General features: G+C 39.5%; 1 protein-coding gene across 1 annotated transcript in view; it reads right to left on the reverse strand.

Moving 5' to 3' along the window:
* The window catches only part of PDK (pyruvate dehydrogenase kinase), a 95,060-nt gene that overhangs the window by 60,777 nt on the left and 21,550 nt on the right, over window positions 1-12,733 (reverse strand). The gene's annotated exons all lie outside the window — the stretch shown is intronic.

Consider the following 12,733-nt stretch of genomic DNA (forward strand, 5'->3'; position numbering starts at 1 on the left):
CAAAGAAGTAGTCCCAATATCACAATCTCTTAGTGTAGGGTTGTGAGATATTGCCAACAGAAATCAGATAGCTTTATAAGATACTACCGAAACAAATAAACAGTCTTTGGTCAATAAGAGAGTGGAGAACAAAGAAACTACAGTAATACTCCTTTTCTGTGTTTCAAACTGCTGATAAAAAATGTGAAAATCTATGAGTTCAAACTTGCAGGTGTGATAGGTGAACCAAACCAACTTTCTAGAGAAAACCTATTGATCACAGCACACAAATAAAGTAGTCCATGTTACCACAAAATCTAGCAGGCCTAGTGCAAAGCCTGTCTAGGCAACCTAGGTCTTATGGAAACAATAATATTAGCTACCATTGTCACCTTAGCGGCGTCTCTCCTGTTGTTTAGTGGTGGATGTTATCCCCACAACGTAGGCTTCCCTAGCAAGACTCAAAGGATATTCACCTGAGACAAATGAATCTCTAGGGGATTTGTGAATAATATCACCCAGCAAAGTCTTCAATAAATAAGGCCTCAAGGGTTCTATAGGTCTAATGGTTATGGACGAAGGTGCCAGCAAGGACTTGATGGCTGTGATAAAATTAGCAAGTAATCAAGCACACTTTCCACCAACCCCAATAGACTAGAGTCTAGAAGAGGGTTGTTATAAACTAGGGTTTTTACAATGTGCATACTTACAACATGCAGTGTTAGAGTTTCCCAGAAACCTAGCATCCGGTAATCGGTTCCCAACAATTATTAATTGAACGAATACACGGCTAAGTTCCTAACCAAAAATATTTAGCGGAAGCAAAATTACTCAATCTGATCACACACACAAACAGATTTCGTCCCAATTAACATTTCTTCATTGAAAAATTAATCACAAAACTTGCTTGGGCTCCCGTCCTAGGATAATGGCCCAACTGAGAAAATACAAATTACAAAACTGATCACCGACCTTTCTGCACTCTCTTGGACCCAGCACATGCTCACTAAGTGTGAAAATTCCAAAGCTGGAATCCTATTGCAGCAACTAGTATTATTTCTTCTAACTGATAAATTAATTATTCAGTTTATTGCTACGGAAACATCGAAATAAACACATTGCAACCTTCACAAATAAAACTACGGAAAATAAATAGCATTGGAACTGAGAAAATACTAGCACACACATAAAATTTACACCATTGTTTTTGGACAAAAGTCCCTGGAAAAACTCAATTCGGGAAAACTGGTGCAGCTGATGAGGTTTTTATTTTATTATGCAGCAATGAAAATCTGTGTACAATCTGGATGCACAAATTGGCAATCCACTACAGGAGAAACTAGCCACAAAAATTAGTGAGACAAATTTTGTCTCACCCGGCACTAATCTAGCTCTGAAACTGGCTCTGAATGGGCTGCACGAAACCCCTATGTCAGCCTCTACGTCAAGCCTACGCAGCCACTGATACACTCTACCTAGAACTGCAATTGATCAAGTCGCCTGCCTAATCCAACCTCTGAGAATGACTCGCTGGTCCCTTCTGGAAATCTTCCTGGCCTCTAGCAACTGAATCGACCCTCTATCTGGCCAAATCAAATTGTTGCCTCTGTGCAGCCTCACTGAGGAAACTCGACCCTCCTGTAGTTGACTCTCTGGACCTGGAAAATCTCCTTCGGACTCAATGTCCCTGCCCCTCACTCACTGCTTCGATCTCTGGCTCTCCAGCAGCTAACTGTTGCTACTCTGGAAATCAATCTGCCAAGGAAATCGAACTTATGGTGTTCTCAAGTGTGTTCTCCAAGTGCCCATCTACTTCCTCTTATAATCCATTGTTGGAGCACCAACGGCCAAGATTAAATCTTAATCAATGGCTAGGATCATCTTGAAGTCGATCCGTGTGAGTTTTTAAATGATTCTCACCTTATCTCAATTAATACTGATTAATTAACCATATTCTCTAAGTTTAAACTTAGGAAATATTTAAAAAACGGCTAATAATCTAATTGAGACACTTCTAAGTAGAATTTCCAAAAACGATTTCTGGGTTTTGGAGAATTCATCTATTTTAGCCTCTCCACCAAATTTCGTGGGTAGAACACATCCAATGCTACAGAAACTAACACTAAGAAGCCTCTCTCAATCTTGTGTTGTTGTTGTGTCTTAGCCTCAACACTTGGGCTCAATTTATAGCTTTCCTAAGCTAAGATTGATGGCCAAAATTAGCTTGTCAAGTTAACTGAAGATAAGTAACTTTACTTTAGTCAACTTTCCTATCTTTAGCTTTCTTTACTTTAACTCAAGTACAAGTCATAAAATTAGCTTGCTTTACATGCACATTTCATGCATGTCACATTCAACACATTCGCATGCATGCAACTCGCTTGCACACTCTGCATATCGCATGCAAGCTCTTAAGGAGGCAAATCAAGGTCCTAGTCAAGACACAAGACTAGAAGTACCTTCCAAGCTACAAAATTCAACACTCCCTCTTAGCGAAAGAGGTACTTCTAAGAGAACCTCCTCCACCTGGATTTGTCTCTGACACCACCACGTTATCCGTTATTGTAGTTGCTCCCTCTGAACTATAAGACTTCCCTGCTACCTGCTTCGGAACCTAATCTAAAGACTTATTCCTTCCAACCATGCTCCTAGGATCCTGCTCCTGAGCTTCTAACAATGTCATATCATACCTACTGAGGCTCTTGGCAGTACTTGAAGAAACACTCTTCCTCACCACTTGCTCCCTCTCAGCAATTGACATTGATCTTGTATCCCCTCGGATATACCCACAAGTTGTACTAGCAACTTGTATGACTGCATTTGTCTGATGCCAAGCACTACAGCTACATCCAAGGTCGCCCCCTCTAAATATAGAAGCATATGTTCATCTTGTAACAAAACTCTATATCCAACATCCTCCAAGGCTGATACTGAGAGCACGTGTACCATCAACCCTGGAACAAATAACATCCCTGTCACCTCCAGAAATCCTCCTAACTCTAGCTGGAATCTGACACATCCAACCCCCTTCACTACATGCATGGTACTAGCCCCACTAAACACATTGCAGTCTAAACCTGTCTCTGAAATACTACAGAACATTGACCTCATCCTCGTCATGTGACTAGACACTCTATTGTCCACTAGCCATAACCCATTGTCCTCATACATAATAGTATTACTATCAGAAACACAAGAAACTAGAGAAAATTTCTTCTCAGACTTCTCTGTAAAGTCATCAAACTCAGTTGATGTTGATGCAGCCACCTAATCCTCCTTATTCTTCTTGTATGGATACTAGCTCACATAGTGACCAATTTTGTGACACGCAAAGCACTTCACTTTGCTCATGTCCTTCATGGAAGCAGATCCTCCACTTCCCTTTACTTTACCTTTTCCCTTACAGCAAGAGAAAAATTCTCCTCATCATCCTTACCATCATGTTGCCCTACAGTTTTGAAATGTCTCCTTGTCTCTTCTTGTACAAAATCATCCCACAATCTATCCCAATTGGGTAGATTTTCCCATGTGACGATCCCATCAACAAAGACATCCCATTTCAGAGGAAAGCCACTCAAGGCTGATCTGACCAACTCTTCACCATCAATAGTTTCCCCCGCTGCTACCAAGTCATCTCTAATATGAGTGATGCTGGTTAGGTATGATGCAACTATGTTAGTTTCAGACATCTTCACGTTTCTTAGTGTCTCCTTCAACGCCATCTTTTTGTTTTGGTTTGTACTCTGGTACAATGTTGCACGATCCTTTTGCCCCCAAGGATCCAAGGTCGGAACCGTGTCCTGTACGAATCCTTGGGAAATCCTCTGACAGAACCACGGATCTAATTCTTAAAAATCTGGAACTGCATGAGCCCAATCCACGATTTCGTATTTCCGATCCACAGATCTAAACAAGAATCGACCTTGAATCCATGGAGGATTGGGCATGGATCCCGAGCAAATCCAAGGGCCAATGGGCAATTTTGCGAAGGCTCATCCCTTTTTCTTTTTTCTTTTTTTCTTTTTTTGGTGCTTTAACTTGAGTTGGGGGTGAGTTTATGGTGAGTTAGGGGAAGGATAGATGGGATTAAAAGGCATTTCCCTCTCTCTTTTCCTCATTCTTGCATCTTTGGAGATGTTGGAGAAGAGATCTTAGAGAGGAGAGGAGAAGAGAGGCTTGAAGAGAGCTTGGAGGAGTAAAGAAGGGCTACCATCTACAAGAGCTAAAGAGGTAAGTGAAAACCCCAAACTCCCTCATTTTTTTTGTCATTGTTGTTTGTATTTTTCCTCCTCCCTCTCCTACTCTTTCCCATTCTTTTATTCTTACTCATTTCATTTCAGGTTGTCCATCTATATTCATATTCCAAAATGGTGTTCTTTTGGCTTATATGTATCATTCCACTTTTGGTTTTCATGATGGTGTTGGGGAGTAGGAATAGAAGGGATGAGGAATAACAAGATAGTGGTCCCCATATAAGTGATCCAATGTATGATGAGGAGGAAGGGGATGAAAAGGACACTGAAATGCAAGAAGGGAAAGCATTGAGACCCTTTGTGGAATTATATAACCAAACATGAGGGGGGAAAAGGTGTTGGAAGCTACAAGTTTGTGTGCCCTTATGGTTGTCATGGAGGAAAACCATATAGTGGTTCATATACCCATGTCACGAGGCATCTTTGTGGGGTGATGAACGGGTGATGAGAAAAAGGATCCCATGGGGATAGCAATTTTCCCTAAGGTTTCAATGGAACAAAACAAAAAATATGTCCAAATAGAGGAGGTTCCACAACAAAAAAACAAGAAACAAAAAACTCATTATGAATCAAGTGCAACCTCTAGATTTGGTAGCTCATTTCCTCAAGGTACTTTTGCAACCTCTGAAACTAGAAGAACAATAGCAGATTTCTTGAATGTTGTTGTGAGGGATGATGTGGATGAAAAGATTGACCGGTTTTATTGTGCTTGCGATGTTCCATTCAATGTGCTTCGCTCTCCCTATTGGCATGATATGGTTAAGGGCATCAATGAAGCCCCAAAAGGATACAAGAGCCCCAACTATGAAAAAGCTAGAAGTGTGTTATTAGAAAGAGAAAAAGCAAAGGTTCAAAGAGCTTTGACACGTTTTACAAATGAGTGGGTGATTTGTGGGGTATCCATTATATCAGATGGTTGGACAAATCTTAGAAACCAACATTTGATAAATGTTTTAGGTGTTTCTACTAGTGGTGCAGTGTTTCTTGCAAGTCATGACTCCTCCTCCATCAGTGCAACTTCCCAAAACATTGCAGATCTCCTATTGAAATTAATCAAACATGTTGGTCCTAATAATGTGGTTCAAGTGATCACTGATAATGCAGCAAATTGTAAGTCAGTGGGAAAAATTATTGAGCGTACTCATCCACACATCTTTTGGTCTAGGTGCTTAGTGCACACATTGAACCTTTCGATGCATGATATTGTGAAACATAAATAATGTGGATGGATTAATGAGCTTTTACAAGGGAAACGACTCATTAAATTTATCACAAGGCATATGAGGGTAAACTACTTTTATGGCACTTACTCCAAGTTGCAGTTGCTTAAACTTTCAAAAACAAGATTTGCAAGTTATTACCTCACCCTTAGGCAACTAGTGAAGATAAGACAAGCTTTAACTAATATGGTGACCTCTAAATCATGGGATGACATTAACACTGATAGAATGGTGCTAATGTAGTCAAGGACACTTTTCTTGGCAGTTACTTTTGGTCACAGATTAAATATATTTTGCAAATCACCAAACCAATTTATTACACGATCAAGTTTGCATATTCAAATCGGCCAATAATTGGGGAGGTGTATGAATAGATGGATAATATGTTGGAGTAGATTAAAGACATTGTTGAGACTAGAGATATGTTTGAACTTAGACTTCTGTGATCCATAATAATTATCATAACATCTTTCGGAAGAAATCACATAAGAGATTCTCGTCGACGCGTTTCGAACCAGCCAGTGTGGTTCATCTTCAGGACAAGATGAGGAATCTGATCTAGGCATTTAGATAAATAGATGTAGAGAGCTGCTAACTAGCCGTTAGGGATAACAGCTAGTTTGACTCAGGGTAGGAAATAGAAAAGGTTAATGACCAAAAAGGAAGGGAAATAATTAAAACGGTTATTATTATTATTTTTTGGATAAATTAATGATGTAAAAAGTTATAATTTAGAAAAATTATAACCCTTTATAACTAAATTAATTAATATATATTAAAAATAATTTTAAGAGTCATAAATTGGGTACTATCAATAAATGATATTCTAAAAGGAATTAATATTTTAATCTTATTCAAATAATTATTAATTAATATTCGATAGTCAACCTTATAAAACTATATAATATAATCATATTGAATAGGGAAAAAATAGAAAGGGATTTTACCACAAGGTTAAGGGAAAACTAATTAAAGAGAATAAATTACCATATAAAAAAAAATTAAATTAAATTGATTTTAATATATAAAAATGATAAAACACGTTATATAACCTCATTAATGAATATGATATTATATTAAATAACCTCATTAATGAATATGATATTATATTAAATAACCTCATTAATAAATAAAAAAGAATATATAGATATATATATATATATATATATATAATCTGTAAGAAAAAAAAAATTAGGAAGAAAGCGCAGGAATCCAATTTCTGTTTATACTCGAGCCATCATCTCTATTTAAATTAACAGGTCTCTTTTCGATTTCTAAGGCCTCCCTGAATTTACGATGATGAAATTGGTCAATCCTCGCAATAACCTTAGCTTCTTCGATGCAGATGTGATGATTTGTTTTTTCTGCATGCTCTGCCAAAGCAGAGGAGCGAGCTCTTCGGTGCCTAAGGTCGGCAGCATGTTCAGAAATCCTTTGGTTAATGGATCGGCCGGTCTCACCAATATAAGGAGTTCCACAAGAACAGGGAATAATGTAAACACCCTTTCCATCCCTGGGATTAATCGGGTCTTTAATAGAATGAAGAGAACTTCGGATAGTGTTAAGGGGTCTAAAGGAAGAATGAATCTTATGCTTCCTTAAGATCCTCGCGATTCTATATGTGGTCCCTTGAATAAAAGGCAAACGAACACCAGAAGACCAATCCTTGGGGTCAATTTTATTCTTAGGGCCTTTTTCAGCATTTTGAAAAGCCTTAAGACCTTGAGACCTACTATAACCATTCTTATTAAAAACTTTTAGGAGGTGGGATTTCTCATCTTCAAGGTGATTTTCATCGGAAACTCGCATTGCCCGAGTGGCTAAGGTGTTGAGAACGCCTAGCTTTTGAGCAGAAAAATGATGGGAACTAGCATGGAGATATTGCTCTGTGTGAGTTTTCTTCCGAAAAACCTGATGGGAAAAAGAACCATCATCCTTCTTAGAGATAAGAACATCAAGAAAAGGCAGGCTATTATCAACTTCGAATTCCATGGTGAACTTTATATGGTCAGATTGACTATTAAGATGATGGAAACACAGCTCCAACTTCTCTTTACCATGAGACCAAACGACACAAGTGTCATCCACAAACCTTTTCCAAAGTTTGGGTTGGTGAAGGGCCGAAGACAGGGCTTTGGATTCAAAATGCTCCATGAAGAGATTGACCACGACGGGGGATAGGGGAGAACCCATAGTCACTCCGCAGGTCTGCTCGAAGAATTCACCTTCGAAACTAAAGAAAGTAGAGGTGAGACAAATCTTAACTAAAAAGGCAGTATCGGGATCAGTGATGCGATAGATAACATCAATGGCCTCATTAATGGGAATATTAGGGAATAAGGAGACCACATCGAAACTCACTAGTTGATCCTCGAGGTCAAATCTAAAATCCTTTAACTCATTCACGAACGAAGCTGAATCTTTAACAAAAGATTATGTCCATCCAACGAGGGGTTTGAGCTTATTAGCAAGAAATTTCGCTAAAAGATAGGTGGGCCCACCAATAGTATTGACAATGGGGCGAAGAGGGATCCCTTCTTTATGGATCTTGGGGAGACCATAGATCCTGGGGGTAAGAGGGTTGCCTTCAATAAGCTTCTTGCTAAGGGAGCTAACAGAACTACTCGATTTTATGGCTAGAGCAACAGCCTTAGAAATCTTTTTTAGGAGGTTCTTCGCAAGCTTTTTGTAGTTTCCGCTATTACAAAGGTGATCTAACATCTTCTTACGGTAATCCTCGTTAAGAATGACAGCTGCACCCCCTTTGTCAGCTTTGACATCGTTGTTCTAAAAGATGACAAAGGGGGTGCAGCTGTCATTCTTAACAAGGAGGATTACCAGAAGAAGATGTTAGATCACCTTTGTAATAGCGGAAGCTACAGAAAGCTTGCGAAGAACCCCCTAAAAAAGATTTCTAAGGTTGTTGCTCTAGCCATAAAATCGAGTAGTTCTGTTAGCTCCCTTAGCAAGAAGCTTATTGAAGGCAACCCTCTTACCCCCAGGATCTATGGTCTCCCCAAGATCCATAAAGAAGGGGTCCCTCTTCGCCCCATCGTCAATACTATTGGTGGGCCCACCTATCTTTTAGCTAAATTTCTTGCTAATAAGCTCGAACCCCTCGTTGGACGGACATAATCTTTTGTTAAAGATTCAACTTTGTTCGTTAACGAGTTAAAGGATTTTAGATTTGACCCTGAGGATCAGCTAGTGAGTTTCGATGTGGTCTCCTTATTCACTAATATTCCCATTAATGAGGCCATTGATGTTATCTATTGCATCACTGATCCCGATACTGCCTTTTTAGTTAAGATTTGTCTCACCTCTACTTTCTTTAGTTTTGAGGGTGAATTCTTCGAGCAGACCTGCGGAGTGGCTATGGGTTCTCCCCTATCCCCCGTTGTGGCCAATCTCTTCATGGAGAATTTTGAATCCAAAGCCCTGTCTTCGGCCCTTTACCAACCCAAACTTTGGAAAAGGTTTGTGGATGACACTTGTGTCGTTTGGTCTCATGGTAAAGAGAAGTTGGAGTTGTTTTTCCATCATCTTAATAGTCAATCTGACCATATAAATTTCACCATGGAATTCGAAGTTGATAATAGCCTGCCTTTTCTTGATGTTCTTATCTCTAAGAAGGATGATGGCTCTTTTTCGCATCGGGTTTTTTGGAAGAAAACTCACACAAAGCAATATCTCCATGCTAGTTCCCATCATTTTTCTACTCAAAAGCTAGGCGTTCTCAACACCTTAGCCACTTGGGCGATGTTTTCCGATGAAAATCACCTTGAAGATGAGAAATCCCACCTCCTAAAAGTTTTTAATAAGAATGGTTATAGTAGGTCTCAAGGTCTTAAGGCTTTTCAAAATGTTGAAAAAGGCCCTAAGAATAAAATTGACCCCAAGGATTGGTCTTCTGGTATTCGTTTGCCTTTTATTCAAGGGACCACAGATAGAATCGCAAGGATCTTAAGGAAGCATAAGATTCATTCTTCCTTTAGACCCCTTAACACTATCCGAAGTTCTCTTCGTTCTGTTAAAGACCCGATTAATCCCAAGGATGGAAAGGATGTTTACATTATTCCATGTTCTTGTGGAACTCCTTATATTGGTGAGACCGACCGATCCATTAACCAAAGGATTTCTGAACATGCTACTGACCTTAGGCACCGAAGAGCTCGCTCCTCTGCTTTGGCAGAGCATGCAGAAAAAAAAAATCATCACATCTGCATCGAAGAAGCTAAGGCTATTGCCAGGATTGACCAATTTTGTTAAAGACACACATGGTAGCAAGAGAATCTAAAGGATAAAACATGAGAATACTTTTTTTATTAACAAGTGATATACATTTATAGTACATGGTTTGACCGTTGGGTTCCACATCCCAAGGTCTCTTGGACTCCTTTTGTCTATTCGGCTTCCACACTAACCCATTGAGGATTAGGTGTCCAACATTCCCCCCCTTAATTCGAAGGGTTATGTATGAGTCCAAGAAGAGAGCTGTAATACAAAATGTGCAAAAAGTGCATGGCAGCACTACGCTGAATGTGCTCTCTGAAATGTTGGTATAAAGGGTGGTGGTTTAAGGATGACCACCAACACTGGAACGCTTAGTGCAGTTCCCGGAACTCTTCCCAAACTGCAAGAAGCTGAAGTCTTCTGCTAGAGGAAGTGCTCCTATTGTTTTGAAGAGGGAAACCTTCAACCATGAAAGGGAGGTCTCACCCCGCATAAAAGGGAGAACTTCAACCTGAAAAGGGAAGTCTCAACCTGTGATGGTTTAAGGATGACCAACAACTCTAGAATGCTTAATGCAATTCCTGGAACTCTTCCAAAACTGGCAAGAAGCTAAAGTCTTCTGCTAGAGGAAGTGTCCCCAATTTCGTTCCTAGAATACTTCCGAAACTGGCAAGAAGCTAAAGTCTTCTGCTAGAGGAAGTGTCCCAGATTCTTTGAAGAGGCATTATCAACTGAAGGCATGCTCAGGGGCATCTTTGTTTCTGGCTACAACTCTGAAACTGATGTGGCAAGTTGTGGCTCAGGCTTGCTTGATGTGGCTTTGAAGCTTGTAGATGACCATCATTTCCCCCCTATCAAATACAAGGTGAGATGATGGAGAAAAAAGCAACTACAAGATTGTTCAATACTCTGGAACAAGTTCTGACATGTGATTGGAATATCTTCTTGGTTGTTGATGCCCATTGCCAAGAAGCGATCCATCCAAGATGAATCTTTGTTCTTGCAGGACGTTTGTTTCTGAAGCATCTGTGTGAAGAATGGGTGGTTTTATGACAGTGCTTACATGGATGAAGATCAAAACAGTGATCTTTCAAATGACCAACTCGGTCACAGTGTTGACATTTCACAATCCGTTGTTGTTGTTGTTGTTGTGGAAGAGGGGCAGAGTCTGGAACAACTGGAGGTGAACTGTCATGAATGAATCCAGCACTCTGAAACTGAATGGGCTTTGAGTAGTTTGGAATATGAAAGGACACGTCCTTGTCATATCCAAGACCAGTTTTGTGCTTGTTGTGGACAAGTTGTTCCCAAGGTCTGATGATGGGCTTGGGAAGTGCAAACTGAGTTTTTGCATCTGCATGTACAACTGCTGCTTTATGGGAGTCTATTTCAATCTTCTGAACAGAAACAGATTCAGAATGATGTTGAAATTTGGTACCGGAGGACAGGTGGTTCCCTAAGGCTTTGATCTTTGGCCTAGGGAAAAGTGTCCAAAAGAATTTAATTTTTCTCCTAAAGTAACTTTATAATTTTATAAAGTTAAATCTAATTTAAAAGTGACTTTAAGTGATAAAGTTACTAAGTCTAATTTTAAAGTGACTTTTATAAAGTCAATGAAAAATTAGAAAGGAAAAGTGACTTTGGAAATAAATGACTAAGTGGGTCTTTATTAAAGTGGGGTGAATTAAAAAATAGAAAGTGAGATTTAAATGAGCATTTAATCTCAGCCATTGATCTAAATCTATTTCAGCCATTGGATTTAGAGATCACCCAAAAGTCACTTGGATCACCCAAAAGTCACTTGGAGTTATATTAAAGGAGGAAAAGGAGGAAAAGGTCATTCATTCTTTCATGAGCAGACTGGGAGAAGGAGAGCAAGAGAGATTTCTGAGCAGGGAGGAGAAGGAGACAGCAGCTTGGCACACATTCCAAGGCAGCAGTTGAGCAGATTTGTACAGCTGATTCAACACATAGTGAAAGGCAGATTTTTGCACAAAAATCGATGATCAGTTTACTGATTTTTCTGCACACAAAACGGAGGTCGTACAGCATTTATTGCTGTCCTGTTTGCTGTAATTTCCAGATTGCTGTGAGGCACGGGAAAGGAGATAAGTTGTAAATTTGCTTGCTGATTTTTGCTGAATAATTCTCACTGTAAAAAGGCAATTTTCAGAAATAAAGAAGAGCTCTCAAACTGGTTTTCCCCAAGAGTTGTAGGGGGTTTTTCCAGGGTCAAGTTGACCAAAAATATCAGTGTTTTAATGTGTTTTAATGGCTGTTTTTGATTGCTGATTTTTAATTCTGCAATTTCCAGCATTCTGAAAAATTTCCAGAATTTGTGTTTTCAGCAATATTTATTTTTTTTCAGTCTGTTAAATGTATGGTTATGGGAATGGGCATTTAACTACATGGGAGAAATAAGGAGAAACTGAAAACCGGGGTGGGAAAACAGAAATTTCTACATGGTATCAGAGCTTGAGTGCTGAAGGGCAGTTTGGGACAACAAAAGGAAAAATTACAGTTGCTGATTTTTCACTCAGAAAATTCCAGCAAACTGATTTTTTCATAAACAGCAGTTTTATCTTTACTACAGCAGTGCTATTTTTCAGTTTTAGGACAGCAGGATGTCATTGGGATTGAGGGTGGAGGATAGGCTGGATGGTCATATAAATTACAGCGTTTGGAAGGAGAGAATGCAGAGTATCTTTGAAGAGGCAGAAGTCTGGGATATCATGGTGCATACCGCACAGAACCCTGTTGTTGTGCCCACTGACGTTACTCAATTGGCTGAGTATAAAAAGAAGAACAATAAGGGTAAGAGGCTGATTCTAGACGGAATCAAAGACCATTGCATTCCTCATGTGAGAGGAAAGAGCAATGCCCATGAGATGTGGACAGCATTGTCCAATCTCTACCAGAGTACCAATGAGAACCGGAAGATGGTCCTGAAGGAGAAGCTGAAGAACATTAAGATGGGGAATGATAGTGCAGCTGGATATCTCACAAAGATTACTAATGTGAGAGATGAGTTGGCAGCGATTGGAGAGG

This window comes from Pinus tabuliformis, chromosome 2_2 (genome assembly GCF_031772625.1).
Source record: "Pinus tabuliformis cultivar Carrire ecotype Pingquan chromosome 2_2, CPIR1, whole genome shotgun sequence".
Classification (NCBI taxonomy): Eukaryota; Viridiplantae; Streptophyta; class Pinopsida; order Pinales; family Pinaceae; genus Pinus; species Pinus tabuliformis.